Source organism: Drosophila mauritiana, chromosome 3R (genome assembly GCF_004382145.1).
Source record: "Drosophila mauritiana strain mau12 chromosome 3R, ASM438214v1, whole genome shotgun sequence".
In the NCBI taxonomy this organism is placed as follows: domain Eukaryota; kingdom Metazoa; phylum Arthropoda; class Insecta; order Diptera; family Drosophilidae; genus Drosophila; species Drosophila mauritiana.
The window spans coordinates 12,903,193-12,917,516 of record NC_046670.1 but is presented as its reverse complement, the minus strand read 5'-3'; the positions used below and the strand labels follow the sequence as shown (position 1 = coordinate 12,917,516).

Below are 14,324 nucleotides of genomic sequence, written 5' to 3'. Positions count from 1 at the left end.
AATTTAATTGTCACTTTGACGTAAGGACACTCACAGTTCCTCCTGCTTGCGTGCTTTGCCCGGTCTGAAAATCAAGATTAATTAGCATCCATGACCATGGGCGGTCAACATCATTTGTTAGGGGGCGTGTGCGCACATGGGGGGGTGCGATGGGGTCGAAAGGATGGTCGCAAAAAGAGAAAAAAAGGGGGTCCACGGGGTGGCGACATATGTGCACTGCATTTAATTCGATTTTATTTCGGCAGCTCCGGGTTTTTCCTCGGAATTTCGCATGCGGCGCGCAAGTGATCGGAAAATAAATAAGAAATGTGAATTGTGGGAACTTTCATATCTAAAGTAACTCAGTCACACAGATACCCTTTAAAAGTGTAAAAATCTTTTTTGAGTTGAGAAAGTTAGCCGAGTCGGCAAATAAACATAACAAATTCTTAAATAAATAAATAATTAGAAATATAAATGGAAATTATAGGACTAATAATAATTGAAAACAATGCAAAAATAATATTACATATATCAACTAATTTACCTTTAATGAAGAATACTCAAAAGGGGAAAATGCATTTTGTTTACCAGCGAAATCTCAGCTTAAACGAAGCATATGTGATTGGCAGCAACAGGCAATGCATTGTTAGCCCAGTTCTCGTTTTCGCCACCCAAGCTTCCGCCATTTTCCATTTTTCCCCGTTTTTCAACACTTGCTTCCCCCATTTTTTCCGTTTGCCAATTGGAAATTAAATTATGGTGCTAATTAGCGCAGCACATAAATTAAGTTGCCAATTTCGGTTGCCATTGTGGTTGGCAATGGCAAATTGAGCGTTGCATATCCACAGGGGCATCCTGCTCCTGTGAGTGTGTGTGTGTGCATGCGTGTGTGTTGGTGCTGGCACCCAAAAATTCACACAGTATCTTTTTTGCCATTTTTTCGGGGTTAAATTCGCTTGCGTGACGTAATTTAACTTGCATTGTCTTCGCGAAGGGCAAACATTTTGTCGAATTTGTTGTTTCCCTTCTGGTGGTTACTTTTTGCGTTTTACACTCGGTTTTATTGCTTTTTTTTTTTTTTTTGGTGCGGTTGTGGTTTCTGTTCTTTTTATGCCAACTTTTTGAGTGTGCGAAATAGATACAAAGATAGCACAGACGACACGCCATAAATGAGTTATCAGGATTGTGTAATAATTTAAGGCGCAAGAAATGCTGATATATGTTTAAAGGAATGTAGATATGTGTAGATACTTTAAGGAGTACAAACTTTAATTTATTTGTATCTTTTCTGTTATATTTAGAACTTTCTGCTCTCTTGTCTTTCCATATTCTAATTACTAACACCCGAATGTAAATTTTGTGATTATCAATTGGGAAACCTGCATGATATTGCTGATGCCCATAGCCAATTTAATTCAAGAATTTGGCAATGAACATGTGTTCAATTTGCCACACCTCCACCAAAAATCAGCATTTCTGCTGGCTGAATGAAAGCACACTTCCTGCTTCATTTTGGGGCATTCCCTTCACGAACTGAATGCAGAATGCAATTGGCTGCACATACAGACGAGTTCACAATACTAGCAATGAGTATTGCCAAAGAATTATAAACTTGTCTGAAAAATAAAACTGTATGATAGATAAGCTGTATTAAAAGAGTAATAAATAATAATAAATGTACATATACAATTTTTGCAAATTCATATTAATTTAAGTTGCAGTTTCCTGTGTTTCAATACATTCTTGAACCCAAAATTGTGACCCCTGCTGTTTAATATGCACTTGTCTGCGTGATTTTCAGGATGCCATGGGCCGTGTCGTCTGTGCCAAATGACATTGGGCTGTGGCATTCGTGGCCAGTCAATAAATAAATTAGCATAGCAAATAAATTAAGAAAATGCAATTTTCAAGAACTGTTGCACAGACGACGCGTCCGACTCCTGCAACCCAGCCACGAGTTTTCCATTCAAATGGGCGATTCAAGGACGGTCTTTAAATTTTGGGTTCAGTTTTTGAAGGCGGCGAACGTTGGCGTTTCTGGCTCATTGCATGCATAATTGGCTAGCAAACTCAATTACGCTAATAACACTCGAAAGCGCGGCTCAAATCCAGTGTGTGTCCTTAAATATTTATGTCTATGGGTGAGCGCTTGACTGACGCCACGAGGAATTATCCTTGTAGCAACCAAGAACAAGACCAAACCCGAAATCAAACCAACTCAACTGGAGAAAAAACGAGGATTGGGGCAAATAATTGAGCCATTGAAGGCGCTCCAATGGTCAGCAAAAGTTCCAACTGTAACAGATAGCGAAGTACGAAAAGTTGCTCCTTGCAAGGATACTTTCAGCTGGCGGGGATTGGAACGGGGATTGAGATGAGAATTCGGATTGGGTTTGGGGCTATCCTTGAGGTAGCTGAGCTTGTGTGGCGAAGGCGACCTATTGACGACCTTTATCGGGGTGTACATAAACCATAATCGCAATTGGCAAGTGGTCGCCACTCGAGGAAGCATCCTTTTGGCCATTGTCATGCTTCACAGGATGGACACACAGCCAGCGATTCAGCGGCATACACGCACAAACGTTACACTTAAAACCATAATGTTTACTTCAGATAAATATGCTAAAAAATCAATGTTTTACTATTTCTTGTTGAAATACTATTAAAAATGTTTGGGATAAAGAAATGAAAGTATTTTTATTGGTAGTGCTTTTATAAGCAGAATTGACTGCGTTGGTAACCCAATTCTTTGTACAAAGTATCTGTATCTTTTGTAAAATCTTTCCCTTTCTTCGAGTGTACTTTCTAGTTCTGGGCATTGGCCAGTTTGGAACGCATCGAACGGAAGCCGCTGCTCATTCATTTAAAACTTGTCTGCAAGTTGCCAAGTTGCTCCATGCCCCTGCGGCTCCGCAGAAAGAAGGTGCAAACCCTCGAGTTTGTCTGTCGTAAAGTCCCATCTTCCGCCCACTTTTCCACCGCCCCCCTCCCCCCTCTGGGCCATAATGTATCCCTGACATTTTGCAACTTTTGCGTTTAACAATTTCGCTTCCTTCCGCTGGCTAAACGGCGCCAGGTTGTCGTGGAAATTTGTTTTAATCGTCATCTTTGCCATCGACGTAAGCGCTTTCCCAGCCCCACCCACAAGCATTTTCCACCTCCCACCGTCTCAAGGGTTCGTTGACAGTAACTCCTTTCGGTTATCGATGGCCTGTTCAATATTTTATTAGTGTCGTTAGGCGAAACGACTCCGAACATCCTTTGCAACATACCTATGAACTGGCTGAGTTTGCCTGCGGGTTTTTTCCTGCTTTTTTTTGGTTTGGTTTTGGGTTCTTGGTGTTGCCTCAATAAATTTGTATTTGGCAGTAGGTTAGTTTGCCGGCATTGTTTCATTTTTAGTGCCTGTTAACATTTACATAAGTTACCTACACGGATTAGCTGAAAGGTACTTAACCTAGAGGTAGACAATTGACCGCCTAGAAGATTAATGGCCCAAGGACTGGCACAAATAGAATCGGAAATGGTAACGAAACTAAAAGGAATTCGTTACTAATAAATTTATTTCGAAAAAGTAAATTATCTCAGGATTTGTGGCTCAGATAATACTGTTGAGATCTTATTTTGCAGGTTAGGAAAATGTGTAATTATAAATATTTCTATATATTATATATATTAGGACACTTTATATTATTATATTATTTTTAAAATGATTTTTAAGTGCAACGTAGCGCAACTTTGAAGTTAAAATATATTGACCATTCTATTAAATAGTGCATTCCCATTCAATACGTTACTTTGTTATTTTATGCACTTTTCCCATCCACATCCTAATCTCACCTTCTGGCAAAAAAGAAAAAGCACCAGAATGCAAGTATGCAAAAAGTCCGTGGAAAAGTTTCGATAAGAGTGAGTAACTTTTGCAGACCGAAAAGTGCATAAACATTCGAGGCTCTCTTCTTATCAATAGGGTTATAACATAACCCTTACTTTCGAGGGGAGTGCGTATTTTCGTTGACTTTATAACCGGCGAACACTAAAACTGTCTGCCATTGTGTCATGCATTTAACCCTAAACGTTATTATTGCCGCCCGACAGTCTCCGCCAATTTGGCATAATGCGTAATATTTCTTTTTTATAACCAAAACTACGCATCCGCATCCGCCTTCAGCCACCGCGCACTTAAGGTGTACCAAGTGGGAGCGAGATGGGGTTAGAGCGGGGCAGAGTGAGAGGGCATACATCCATATATCCTTTGGTTGGGTGGCCAGGATAATAAAGGGTAAATGGCACTGCATACTTTACAGCGGAACAGCATAACTTTAGGTGAAGAAAACGGCTTGCTGCACTATTGATACCTATTGTTTAATCTTATAAGCTATACTATATATGTATATGTCCTTGCTAAGGATTAATAATACTATAGAAACATGAGTATCCTTTATAAGCAAACAGATTATAAAAGTAGTTACATTTTATACTGATATTATCTTAAATATTTTCACTTCGACCTCAGTGAGGCATACTTTGTATACAAATTATTGCGAGATATTTGCACAGTGTGTAAATCAATGAACACATCCGGATATCCGCCTAGTACATAACATTATTTATAATTTCCATACAAATTATTCTTTATTTCTTTCTTTAAAACTTACTAAAGGGTTGTTTCATTATTATGCCACTTCCTTTTTGGGAGAAAAAAGAAGAAACTTGTTCCTTTGCTCCACTCAATCAATTTCATGTGATCACCATCCCAAAAAAAGTTTGCCAAAATCAAAAGCGAAAAAAAGAGGTAGAATTCTTCAAAAGTTAATTTCTCGCCTGAATGTTACTAATTAGAAGAGCGGTAGCCAGACTTTTGCTGAAAATACAAGAGAGGTGTGAGCTGTGAATACACTGAAAAAAAAACATGTATATGTATAGAATTTTGAGTTTACTGTAAAGGTAAAGTATAAAAGTTAATTTAAATTTTTGACGTATTTTCTTCTACAAATTTATAAAAAAATATATTTTTAACTGGGAATTAAGCCCACATATAATACATAAATCAAAAATAGTATATATTTCGCTGAGTGTACGTAGAGAAGCCAAAGGCAAGAAGGCGAACACGAGCAGACGAAAAAAAAACATCAAATGTCTATACATCATTTAAACAATCAATCAACTTGAGCGCAGTTAATCCACACGAATCGTGTTACATGCTAAAAAAGGGGCGGGGCAGGGGCTGCGTGATTTGCCGGGAATTTCGAGGGGGAGTGGGTGGTCGAGTTGACTTGGGCCAAACTGGAAATCTTGTATATTAATCAGTCTATTAGACTCGATTTGTTCCACTGTCCCCCACATGGCGGTGCGATTATTCAATCAGCTCACCATCGACCATCGCAGTGGGTCGTCCATTTGACCCAATCCACCAAGATGACCAAGTGGATGCGATACCTACTCCTTTCTCCCGATTTTTGGATGCCTTTTGTTCGCCCTGTCGTGGGTGAAAGTCGTGTAACTCGTGTCTGGTCTTGGATTTTGCCCCGGGTCTTGTGAATTGGTAGGTTTTTTATGGGTTGCGACCTTGAAAGTGACGCACAGGTGAATTTGTAGGCCTACAAAAGGGATTACATAACTTGTTTTTGGGCTCTCGAAATGTAAGAGATGATAAGTAAAATATGTATATGTACTTAAAATTTAATAACCTCATTTGTGTTACTAGTATATATATTTATTTGTAAATAAGGAACTAATGATTTGAATAAAATTGGAGAGGCTCCTACTAAAAAGTAATATTATGTGCAAAGGATTTTATTATAACCTATTATTTTCTGAAATTATCGATTTGGTCGCAAGTTTAATATATTTGGCACTTGAAATCAGCAAATAATCCTGTGACATCAAACACAAGTCACATGATTTTTTTCCCATTTTTCAACGCCTTAGCTAATGTGTGCTCTTAAGCAAATTCCCATTTGACCATAAACAATCGACACTAAACATAATCCAAAACTCATTATTCTCCACTACGACTCCTTCATGGCAAGGGAAAAAGGATGTCTGCGGGGTTACCCCTTCCAAATGGCCGAATGCCACACTTTGGTGGACACCAGAAGCTGCCCATCTAACCGAACTGATCCATTTATGGCAGCTCCTTCAATGAACATTCTCGCTCATATCGTTAAGTTTGTGTGTGTGTGTGTTGCCTTTTTATGAACCCGCTGCAAAATGGCCAGCGATAGAAAAGGCATCAAAATTGATGGCGTCTATGGGAAAGTTGATGCGAAGATGGAAAATTCGGCGAAAATGTTTCAGACCGGCCAAGAGGGCTTTAAAGGCGAAAAGAGAAAGGGTTAGAGCTGCTCGGGACATAAAAATGAAAGACAAGCTCAATTGAGCAGCATTTGCATATTGAAGTGACTTGAACTGAGTTCGCGCAAGGCGACTCAAATCGCTCGATGTCGAAGATACATTGAAGTCGGGGTAGGGGCAAGAAGATAGTGACTTAACATACCCCACAACCCTTAACCTCAACTAGATACTGTTAGAAATCTGGGTCAATATTGTATAAATATTTAGAAATATATTTGTATAATCTTTAATAAACGCTTAAGGATTACAAAAAAAGAAAAAGGAACCTAATAAAATATCTGAATGAGATTTTTTAAGAAAATACTGTTATGAGAATCTTTTATCCTACGTATGGCATGGATTATTTTGCCCAGTGTAGCACTCGCAATATTCCAATGGTGGAGAATGCAAAATCCTCAAGGATAACGCTCCATGTATGACTTATGGCGCTGGCGGCAGTTACCCGCATCCCTTCGAGTGCAGCCAGGACAATTCAATTTCATCATTACCAGTCTGCCCTGCCAACCCACATCCTATAACCCCAACCTCCCTCGCTGCCCATATCCTTGCAGCACGTCAGCTGTTTGATGGCGCCGCGTTGCGCACTCGCAAAGATTTATTTTTATCGCCTACCATTCCAATTCAATCCAATTCATTTCGCTCGGCTTTCCATCTCGCAGGCGGCTTGCTTTTTTTAAGATTTTGATTTTTGGCCACAAGTGCGGAGGGTTAGCAATTGTGCAAGCATTTGGTTTCCAATCCCCCAGCCGCGCCACTTTCATCAGGACCAAGTGAAGTTGCCTCGGCGTTTCTGGCCGTTGGCTTTATGGCCAATTGGGTTAGGCTATAGATGGGCAAAAGCGCGGGAGGGCGGTATCAGAGGATATATATGCCTAGCCGCACATCAGGCAGCCAAAATATATTGATGTATGACTACAGCCAGGAAAACAAAAGGTACGAAAACTAAAAAATGGCTTAGAGACGAATGCTGCCAAAAATGCAATGGTTGCCTTGTAGGGTCAACAAAATAGGTTAGAACTGAAATATATCTTTCTATAGTACATCAATACCTTATTTATATAACGCATATTCTATCTGTAAATGGTTATATATTTAAAATCAAAATTGTTATAATTATCACAGTGATAAAACGTTTCTTCATCAAGAAACCTAATTAGTTTCCAACCAGTTTAAATAGATATATAAAATGAAAGTTAAATTCGAGTTAAAATATTCCATAAAGTAATTCACACATTGCTTTTCATTAATATTCTAATCGAAAAACAAATTGCTTGATGGAGACAAAAAAAATTCCATTCGACGAGGATGGGATTCGAACCCACGCGTGCAGAGCACATTGGATTAGCAGTCCAACGCCTTAACCTCTCGGCCACCTCGTCACTTTCTTTTCCACGAAATCGAAGACCATTTTGTAGACTCCGTACTACCACTTTCTTCGCTTTACCAACTATCTATGAGAGTATCTAAAGAAGTTAGCGCGAATAAGAGTAACAAGCGGAAATTTTCTTATCTAATTTGGGAACTGCGACTGAGTCGTAGATTTCGCTCAGATGATAACTGGTTTCAGCTCGAAACTTGAGTGAATGCTTCACTCCAGCTGCGTTTGCTTAGGCCTTATTTAATTTATGGTTAGATAATGAATAAAATAGGTGCCAACAAAGGTTGCTGAAGATTCAGCAAGAAAGGCATTTAGCAAATTGTATTCATAATTCTGACAATTTATTATTAATTTTTCAAATTGTTTTAGGAGCCAAGATAACATAACCCATCCTTAAGTTGTGGCTTAAAAAAAACGCAGCTAATAGAATATTATTCTTAATCATTCAAAAATATTTGAACATTCAATCATTAGCTGAATTTGTGGATAACTTACAAGTATTTAAAAGGCCATATATCTCTTTCCAATCACATAAGGCCAAAGCTCTTCCTTTAAAAGGTTTCTTGAACCGCTGCCAAAAGGCAACCACAGCTTCAACTCATCAGTGGAATCAATTTAAATTAATTTTTACGAGCGGTAAACTCGAAAAGTCCGCCATCCCCAGCACCTTTTTCTCCCCAACCAACCAGCAACTTGGTAAAATCGTATTAAGTCATAAAAAATATTGCGTGATGAGCGCGAGGAGCATGCAGATACATGGGACCAGGACCAAGGAAAAGGATAAACCAAATTGACTTTGACGCATTTATGACGGAGGGAGGCGCGTGTATAGTTTTACGATCATTGCCAGGGGGTCGTTCTCGCCCCACTCCCCACTATCGGGTTAACTGAGCATAAAATCTTCGAAAGGCGTCGGCGGCAGCGACTTAAATGGTTTTACGACCCCAAAAAAAAGGACCGAGAAGGGGGCTCTCTGCCATAAAAGTCAGCAGAAGCGCCAAAAAGAGTTTTGATGGATGTCGTGTGAAGCCGTTGTCAGGTTTATGGATTACGTATCTGGATCTGGAAGAACAGGGGGCACTGCCAGTTGCTAATTGAGCATAAATCAGAGATGCTGAAAATGTTCGTTACTCGGAATTTATTGCCTTCAGATACTTTGCGCACTCTGAAATTCTTTCGCGCCACCCGCCCCTTTTGAATTCGCAAAACTTTCCTAATACAAATTGCATCGACACTGAAGCGGAAATTGCACAGAAAAGCAAAAAAAAGAAGGGGTAGTTCAAATAGACTGTATGTACTTGCAGATACCTAGGCTATTAGAACATTTTCCATACTTCCGAATTTCTTAAGAACATGCCCTAATATATACTTATAATCTCTTAATCCGATGGCTTATCTTTTGTATATGGAATAAACAATATTTTATAAGGTAAACCACAGAGTGCAAATAAATTTAATAATCTACAACAAATAAAGGCAACACATAAAACCTACATCCCAAAATTCATATCTGTATGTGTTGCAGATCCTGAGATCTAGACAGGTAAAAGATAGATGAGTTAGCAGCTGCTGTCCAGGAAAACATAATACCCTAAATTGCCATACCCACGGTATTAAAACTAGCCAAAGGCCGACGACAAAGTGGTCAACATGCCACAAACTTTTTTGTTACTTATCCCTTTGCCAATCGCGCGGGTGGCAAAGTTCCATGCTCTGCAGAATTCTTCTCGAACATTTTTAAACAATTTAGCGAAGGAATTAAAAATCGCCAACGCCGCGCAACGTACAAAACTTTTCATCGAAACGCAGCACTGCGAAAAAATCGAAAAAAAATATATAAAAAGAACTCGGCGAAGAGCGAAAACTTTTGTACGCAAAGTTTGTCGGGTTATAAATTATCCTCTCGAGGGAGGAATACGGTGAACTGGGGGGCAAGCTGGGGTTTCTAGGGAAAAGGGGACACCATGGAGCACCTTTGGCATACTGCTGGGCGCTTTTTTTAAGCCGATTTTCATCTTTTGCTCTCGGGTTTTTCCTTTTGCCATTGGCAGCACCGTAGACTTTTGGCGCCAACGGGATTGACTTGTACAAATTGCTGTGTCGAACGGCATATACACATACATACATATATAAGCACACATACACACACACATTTTCACCGACGCACCCGCACGCACAGGATATTGGGGGGATATCCTCGTTCTTCTCGTCGTCCTGGCAATGTCCCCTTTTTTAGGAGTACCCTTTTATCCTTTGGATCCAATTCCCACTCCAAGAACTTCACTAAAATTTTATTATGAGTTATATTTTGATTACAAATTATAAGATGAATTTAAATTCGTTTCATGTATTAATTTTTCATTTTTTTTACATTTTTTTATTAATATTATTCAGCGTATTAGACAATTACTTCAATGTATCCATATTTTAAAAAATGCCTAAAATTTGATAAGTTTTTGAGTTATTCATTTTGCATTTAATTGAAATTAATTTACAAGTAATTTCACTTAGTTGCTCAAAACTTTTATCTCTAAGCTCATTACTCAGAACATGCTGTACAAATATTCTTTTCTTTTTTTTGTAAATCTATGACTATGAGGAAAGGGTATTTAAACGTCGTCAGTCAACGACGATGTCTGTGTTCCTCGGTACGTTTTATACCTTTTGGCCTGGCCTTCGGCACTAATGGATTATCTAACCCTTTTAGTGGCTATTGGTTGCCTTGGCAATTGTCCTAGGGCTTTGGTTCGTTGGAGCCAGCTCCCCAAAAGCGATGAGGGGGTGGAGGTGGGAAAAGGGCTGAGGGGAATATCCATCGACAGCTGTGTTGGCAAAATCTTGGCAAAGGGCAATCGCATTTAAATAGTTGGTATGTCCCATCCTCCCATTCATTCATCTCTTTTACGATGTTTCTGTGGGTCATCGTTTCATATGTAAATGCTTTACATTTTAATCGCTTGATTATACGGGTATAGGTCCGCGATGTGTCCATAAATTATGTTTATGGAATGAATACTTTCAATTTATGGTTCAACTAATCAATATTAATGTCTTCCTGAATATCTTACATCTACGTTTCGCAACTAAGAAGATTACCATCTTACTGGGGTTCTGTGAGCACAAATCTTTGAAACTATGACCTAATCATAGTTATTTATAAAATATGCTAGGCTTACATTTACGTGAGAAAACTTGGGCAGAAAATTAGCCACCCAGCTTATCTATAAATTCACAAAATAAATAATCTTGATAGAAGGAAATTCATAAACCTTGATTAAGAGTTAAAATATTATTGTGGTTAAAATATTATTACTAAGTCATATCTAGAGCAAGTAATGAGAAGTAATCTCGCAGAAATTCCTTTCGTTTGCCTCACTCAAAGTCATTCATATATCGCTTCGGCTGTACTTCAGATACGAAGGGAATTCAAGATTCAAGAATGCCCGCCTGTGGATATCGCAGAATGTTGTTGCAGTGCATTCAACTTCATTCATGACATGATTTATGCACTTTCAATCCAATCAAGAAGTGCCCCAGACTCGTAACTCGCACTTATGCATATGTACTTAGTTAGTACTGGACTTACCTCAGCCAGCGAGTGATCATTCATTCCAACCGTCTGGCTGCGATATCAGTAGAGCGCCAGACACAAACCGGCACATACATATATGTATACGAATGTAACATATATATGGTCATATATATATAGGCGATATGCCCAGAACTCGCATCTATAATTGGAACAAAGGAGCTGAGCTGAGCTGAGCTGAGCCGAGCTGGGTTGAGAACTCGAGAGCTGATCAAACCCAAGAAACAATTCACATTTCCGCATGCCCGTGCACCACCAAGTTGCAATTGCGGTTGCAATTGCAATGCAATTCCATATTGCCCGGCAACAAGCAAATGGGCGGAAAACCTACACAAACACCGCACAGCCTCACATAATCGTGTCCACAAATATAGGTACGCAATCAGCAAGGTCGCATCATCATCACAAACTTCTCACCCACATCTCCATCCGCCACTTTCGTGCTCCACCTTCTATTTTTCCCCTCATATATATGGACTTTTCTATCTGTGGCCAAGTGATGATAATGCAAATGCGAAGTGAAACAAGGAATTTTCCAAAGGCAACCGATTCAAAGAGAGATGGTTCAATGAAGCCATCAAAAGTGCAAACAACTGTTTGTACAGTGGGTACTAATAATTGTAGATCGAAGATGTGGTAATCAAATTTAAGTATTAAAAAAGTAGCTTATATATTAATTACAAGCCAAAAATGCTAAAATTATAATTCTTTGAATAACTTATATTACTCTTTTATGTCAGAAAGTTTTCTCAATTATTAATCTGCCTGCAAGACCTTTAACATTTTGTTCATTATCAATTTAACGACATTACAAATTACTCGAAAGTATTAGCTGTGTTATCACCCAACTTAGGCAGTTTCCACTGTCTGGCCAATAAGTTGATAGCGACGATAAGGTAGCAGGAGCAAATCTTATCATATTGCTCACTTGTACTCGTGTGTATGTGTGTGTGTGTGTGTGTTTGTTTGGCTTGTGCTTTCGGAAATAAAAGCCTGGACTCTCTTGCCACCCTCTTGACTTCTGGGCCATGTCACAGCTTCTGATGACGTCGATTGTCTGCCCCTCATTACTTGAATTTGCTTATCGAGGGGAAGTCCCTTTAACTTCATTGGGGAGTTTCAGTGCAGAACTCTAGATATTAAAGATACTATAATAAACCACTTTTACAGTGTGCAGTTTTTTATTTAGTTTATATAAATATATTTATGCTTTTAAGGCAACGTGATAGATAGCCAAGCACATCGCAACTTTTCGAAATAGTACCCCCATTGGAAGGTCCTTTCTTCATGCCGACAATTCCCTGACATGTCTGCCTCCTTTGTTATACCAATTACACAATGCAAACAGCTGAGGCATGAGCAAATATAATGTCAGCACCCCGTAATTTGCGGAAAGACGCAGACCACAGAACAAAGTGTTTAATTAACAGGTTTTATAATGACCTAAGTGGGTCAACTTTTCGCACAATTATGAGCGTAATTTACTTAATGGAAACGGACACAATGATGATGATGCTAAGGATATGTTTAATAATGTTGTGGTTTCGAGGGGTCCGTCAACTTGTTGACATGGTGATGGTTATCAATGCTGGTTACGTAATACGGGTACATTTGCCCGCTATTCACTGGACTCATGAAGTAATTATGTGTACATATGCTATAATTATCATACGAGTATTATTAAATCAGAACCTACTTAAGACGTTTACATATTTCTCGATGAACTACGATCGAGTCACCCTACTACTTTTACCTGTATGTGCCATCAGTAAATACGTATGCTGTAATTAACGACCATAACCATGCAGTGATGAAAGAACGCCAAAGGAAGTGTCAGATGAGCTCAGGCTTAAATGGTGACCCCGATTACAATGGGCCTACAAATAAGAGGCTATTGTGCGTGGGCTTCTACATACATACAAACTACGTATTCTCATAACTACCTTTTTTATTATGTACACGTGTAATGTATGCGTACAATATGGTAATGGGCCATTACCGTTTGTCACCCACTTACGCCCGCCCACCGCCTCCATTTGGGTATTTCGATATGTACCGCCAAGGACGCGGATCCTAACAACCACCGAACAAAAAGCCCGACGGTAAATAAATCTAGGGAGCAGCCGGAAAAGCCGACGGAGGACGAGGACTACCACGATTGGGGGAAAGGGGGGATGCCAAGGATGGGTTCCCAACTAGGCGACCATCCAACCAGGAGGCTCGTCTCGAGCTCCCCAACCAGTCGGCAATTAAGCGGCCAACTAACCCAAGCGACTGACGACCTATTGGAGCCGAGCACATCCTGCGCAGAATCCGCAAGTGCTGCTATCCAACGGCCACACCCACTTGGATAGTTGGGTGGGCGGGGAGGAGGTCCACATTAACCAGAAGCGTTAACGTTGCAACGAGGAATTCCACATCCTCTCCAGCGGAAAAGTGTGTCAGAGGAAAAGCGCTTTGCCGTTACCTGCCCGAAGCGTGTCCTTCCACCAGTGCTGTCCCTCTCTTTCTCAGTGAGTGCGAGCGGGACAGCAAGTGTTTGAATTGGGGGTTGAGTCAGCAAACCCAAAAGAAAAGTCAAGAAATGCCGAAGTTTGAAAGGTTTGTCGCCTAACGTAAGACGAAGGACTTGTGGCGAGAGAAAGTTTGTTCACGAAGCGAAGAGAGGAAGTGCATTAGTGTGTGTGCGAAGGAGAGCAGGAGAGCGCAATGTGGAACGCAATTTACGCTGTAGTGCAAATTCAACAAGTGGCCAACAAGGATGTGAGTAAGGATATGGGAACATTGGATTGAGTTCTAGGGGTGGTTTCAAATGGCAAACAAGTGGAATGCATGCAAGATCAGAACAAAACGTTGGAGGTCATTTAAGTAGAAATTTATTTATAAATTAACCATAAATATAAAGCATATTTGAAATCAATTAAATAAAGTATTTAAACAGTAATATGTACAACAAAACATGCAATATATTTCAACACTTCTTTTAAATATTATAAACTAATTAACATTTTAATATAT

The 14,324-nt window shown here is 39.6% G+C and overlaps 1 non-coding gene across 1 annotated transcript; it reads right to left on the bottom strand.

The window, feature by feature from the left end:
• Positions 1 to 7,636: 7,636 nt before the first annotated feature.
• On the bottom strand, positions 7,637 to 7,718 carry Trnas-gcu. Its single transcript has one exon. It is a non-coding gene; the product is annotated as a tRNA-Ser (tRNA).
• Positions 7,719 to 14,324: the final 6,606 nt, after the last annotated feature.